The 5238-nt window shown below is 33.4% G+C and overlaps 1 long non-coding RNA gene across 2 annotated transcripts; it reads right to left on the bottom strand.

Annotated features, from left to right (window-relative positions):
- Positions 1-2855: 2855 nt before the first annotated feature.
- On the bottom strand, positions 2856-4971 carry LOC123883012. Of its 2 annotated transcripts, XR_006800097.1 has the most exons (3): positions 4599-4971; positions 3426-3580; positions 2856-3179 (listed from the first exon to the last, which is right to left on the bottom strand). It is a non-coding gene; the product is annotated as an uncharacterized LOC123883012 (long non-coding RNA). The 2 variants fall into 2 exon arrangements; XR_006800096.1 differs by lacking the exon at positions 4599-4971 and having other exon boundaries at positions 3426-4550.
- Positions 4972-5238: the final 267 nt, after the last annotated feature.

Below are 5238 nucleotides of genomic sequence, written 5' to 3'. Positions count from 1 at the left end.
ATAGGAGATAGAGATGTGAGAGAGAGTGAGGGAAAGAGAATCTCTTAGTTTTGTTGAACGGGGGACAAGAAACGGGGGAGTACTTCCAACCCCACTATGCATTTGTAACATCCTTAAACATATATCGTATTTTCATACTCAAGTAAATTAAATAAAATCAATCTCATAAACAATTGAAAGAAAAATACATACAACATTCAAAATAACATAAAATGAAAAATGAAATAGACAACCTTCAAAAGAAAAAAATAAATAAATAAATATTATTAAAACTATGAAAATTATCCTGTGGGAGAGATAGAGAGAGAGATAGATAGATAGATAGATAGATAGATAGATAAAGAATCTCTAATTGGTGTAGAATGAGAAATGTAGAGCACTTTCTACTCCACTATTAAAAATGATCTTTGGCTAATTAAATTTTCATTTGAGAATTGAGTTTATAATTATTTTATATTTAGTCACTATATAGTCCCGGGGATGAAAATAAGAGACATAATATAACTATTAATAATGTAGAACGAGAAGCGAAATAATAGTTTTCATCTTTCTCTATCATTCAACATCATTAAACTTATATCATGCAAAACCTATCGTAATTTTATCGTAGAATTTTAAACCAAATTACTTAAATAATATTTCAAAATAAACATATAAATAATATTAGAAAAGAAAATAATCACTGCATGGCAGGTACTAACATACTAGTACTGGATATGAGCGCATTATCTAAGTTATCGTTGAACCGCGGGAGAAACAATATCTATAACATGACGGAGCATAACAAAATTAAATCTTGTAATATTTATATGGATTTTAAATTCATATACATATAAGAGATAAGAAGAAATTAAAAGAAGATATTCGTTCAGTGCATTTTTATTATTATATTCCATGGATTATTAACATATAGATTATTTATATTCATATGATAAAAATCCATAGATTATTAAAAAATATAGTAATAAATATTGATAAGTTATAATTTTTATTGTTTCCAATTACCTAAAATTTCTTAAAAGAAGTAAAAAATAATAATTTAACACATAATAATATTCATACATTTCACTTTCAATTTAACAACAATGTCACCACATTCGTTTTTCTTCTTTTTCCCAAAACTTAATATAATATCCATATATTTTTCTTTAAAAGAATAATATACATACATTTCTAACTAAAATAAAATTCATCACAAAGTTATGCGAAATATAAAAGCCACTTTTATATTTAATAACTAAGGATATTTAAGTAATTTTATTATTTATATTAGCGGGTACGGATATCCGTGGGCGTGGATACCATTAAATCCGTATCCATATCTGATGACAGCCAATTATACGATGTTTTTAATAGTAGATTAGTATAGTTTTTATAGTAATTAAAGACCAAAAGCAAGCAAATATCGGGAAAAGTGAAGACACAAGGACCAGAAACAAGAAAAGTGGAAAAATCAGCAAAAAGGGCAAAAATGGAATAAAACAGCGCACGATCGTACCCACGATGTGTCTCAACGTGGCGCGATGAGAAGACGGATAAAATTGAAGAAAATCTGCTGAAAATCTTTACCATCGTAGCACGATGGCATGTCATCGTGGCACGATGATGACTTGAAAAATAAGCAGAAAATCCTGATCAAATCTTCCATCGCACCACGATAGGATCCATCGTGGCCACGATGAGGCAAAATTACACGCCATCGTGGCCACGATGGGTGTGATGGATGCGCAGAAAAAGCCCAAACCCAGCTGTAAAACTATAAATAGAGTCTTCCTCTTTCACAATTATTCATTTAGAAATATTGAGAGCTATTCAATATTAACTGTAGAGTAGGAGAACTCTAAGGATGAGTCAAGGAGGCCAAGGAACTCCAAGGCCAACAAGATTATTTTCTTTCTGTCTTTGTAATTTATTTTTCCTAGGTTAGGTGGAGTCGAGAAACTCCCTTACGAATGCTTGATTGTACTATTTATATTAGTTATTTATAAATTCAGTTATTTCTATTTCAAACTCTTTCAATTGTCTGGTATTAGTTATTTTAATATTGATCACATTAGAATAAAATCTAAGGACCTAGTGGATATCGCATAGGAAACGAAGCTAATAATCCCGAACGAAGGACAGTGTGCTAGGGCCTACATGAGAACATTAAATTCAGTATCTGCCGTCTCAGTATAGGATTGGAAAAGAACGTTAACTTCTACCTTCACTAGTGCAGAAAGGGGATTCCACTACCGGCCAAATAGGGATTCCACTACTGGCCGCGGCCGGTAGTAAACACACTCGTCGTTGTAAGTCAATACTTTCCACGACGGGTCTTTTTATACCCGTCGTGGTATGTCAGGTTTCTACTGTATTATTAATTAAATTTATGAGGATTCCACGACGGTTTTTACAAATACCGGTAGTGGTATGTATGAGATTCCACTACGGGTATTTTCAATATCCGTAGTGGTATGTATGGTTTTCATTTTTTTTTTTTTAGAGTCTGGGATTCCACTACCGGTATTTGTAAATACCGGTAGTGGTATGTATAGTTTTCATTTTTTTTTTTTTAGAGTCTGGGATTCCACTACCGGTATTTACAAATACCGGTAGTGGTATGTATGGTTTTCATTTTTTTTTTTTTTAGAATCTGGGATTCCACTACCGGTATTTGTAAATACCGGTAGTGGTATGTATGCTATTCCATTTTTTTTTTTAGAATTGAGGATTCCACTACGGGTAATTACAAATACCCGTAGTGGTATGTTAGTTTTCACTACTGATTGTTATAAATATCAGTAGTGGTATGTTAGTTTTTTTTTTTTTTTTTTTCGTTTTTTTGTAGCTTCCTGTGCCTGCATATTAATATGAAAAATCAAAACTCTAGAACAGTATGCACATCCTAAAATACCAATTCCATCACCTGATAAACAGTCCTAAAATACCAATTCCTAAAATACCAATCCTAAAATACCAATTCCTAAAATACCAATTCTAAAATACCAATCCTTCATAAAATACCAATTCCATCACAAAAATACCAATTCTAATACCAATTCCTTCATAAAACCATCCTAAAATAGTCCAAAATAAACAGTCCAAAACAGTGAGATGCACATCCGAGCCAAAATACCAATTCCATCACCTGATCTGCTTCCAAGACTCAAACTAAAGCTAATAACCAATTCATCACCCTGCAGAATCTCAAATTTGACAGAAACAAAGTTCAAATAAACAAGTGTAAACTAAAATTGCTGCAATGTATTGAATAGACCAATTTGCAAAAACAAAGGAATGACTAGGTTGTTACTATTGCGAAACATTCTCTCGCCCTATTTTAATAAAAATTCATAGCCTATAACAGAATGACTAGATTATGCATTCTATTTTAATAAAAATTCATAGCCTATAGCTTCTATGTTTTGAAATAGAATCGGTACCTGTAGATGAGACCGTGATTGAACCTTCTAACTTCAAACAAAGATGACAACACCAAAAAAGAGCAACACCAGCCCCTGCACAGCACAAGCAACACGCAGGAGCAGCAATCACCGCCTAACGCAGGAGCAGCAATCACCGCCTAACACAGCAACCCCTGCACAGCACAAGCATTGATAATTTTATAAATATGTTTATACAACTTAGTTAATATCAAAACAAGTTGTATGTTTATACAATTGGCCATAAATATTGACCCCTGCCCATGGCCAAGTTGTATGTTTTCTTGAAGCCGAAGCTGAAGGGTATTTGCAAGAAAAAAGATCCCATCTTATAAGGCTATGTGGTGAAGCTGAAGGGTATTTGGAGAGACACTACTCAGCTATCTTAGGCTCATACCAAAACCCTCTTGACCATCTCCATATTTTCCCTTACTATTCTAACTACATCAAACTTGGTCACCTTGAGTAAGTATATTATATGGCAGAGATATTAAGCACTATTCTAACTCCATATTTTCACTCCTTAGCCAACCTTGAATATATTAAGCACTATAACTTGAGTGACTTCTATATACCTTGAATATATTAAGCACAAGGTTAACATGAGTGACTTCTATATACTTGCTTATACCTAACACCCTCATGTGCAGCAACATAACGAATTTTGAATCACACTTTGACATTAAAACATGGCTTGGTTATTTGAATTTTCTTGCCTATTTGGAGTTTAGCTTCAACAATAAAATCTGATATAATAGCAGCAAAATAGCAGCAAAACATGGCTTGGTTTAAAACATTACATATCATCTATGAAGTAAAAAATAATCAAAATAGCAGCAAAATAAATATCATAAACAGAAATGACCATATATCTTTTTACTTTTCATTAAATCTCATGCTAAAGTGACCTACACAGACCTACACAGACTTCCAAATCTCATGCAAATTTGTATTTTTATATTGACATTCTCATCATCAAGCCATCAAGCAGAAGAAGAATGAAAACCCACACAAAAAAACACAGACCCACACAGAAATGAACATCACAGACCCACGAAAACGACGTGAATGAAAACGAATGAAAACCCAAGCGAATGAAAACGAATGAACAAGAATGAAAATGAATGAAAACGAAAACGAATGAAATTTGGAGGAAGTTTGATTTATTCATACCTTTACCGAATAAAAACGAAGAAATTTGGAGGCGATTCAAGCATTCTAGGGTTTGGAGAATGAAACCGAATGAAATTGGAGAGATTGGAGAATGGAGAATGGAGAATGGAGAATGGAGAGATTGGAGAATGATTGGGAAATTGGAGTGTTTGATTTGAAGAACTTGGGACGATTTGGAAGAACTTGGGACGATTGAGAATGGAGAGTTTGCAGTGGGAGGGAGATTGAACGCGTATGAAAATTGGGAATGAAAATGACAATATGAAAAATATAATAACACTATTAGGATTCCACTACCGGTGAATCCTAGATCGGTAGTGAAAAGTGGGAATATGAAAAAAATAATAACACTATTAGGATTCCACTACCGGTGAATCCTAGATCGGTAGTGGAAGATAATTAAAACAAATTTGTACGTAATTACGACATTGCCACCGTGTCTACTTTCCACTACGGATTTAGCAAAGCCGGTAGTGAAATCCCTTGTCTCTGAACTTTCCACTACCGTTTTAAAAATATCAGTAGTGGAATCCTTTGGTCAAATGTATTTCACTACTGGTATTCACATACCGGTAGTGGTATCTCCAAACCAAAAGTCATTTTTCTACTAGTGCTTGCAGAGTATGCCTGTGGGTAGGTG

Source organism: Trifolium pratense, linkage group LG5 (genome assembly GCF_020283565.1).
Source record: "Trifolium pratense cultivar HEN17-A07 linkage group LG5, ARS_RC_1.1, whole genome shotgun sequence".
Taxonomy (NCBI): Eukaryota; Viridiplantae; Streptophyta; class Magnoliopsida; order Fabales; family Fabaceae; genus Trifolium; species Trifolium pratense.
This window is presented reverse-complemented; position numbering and strand designations above follow the sequence as displayed.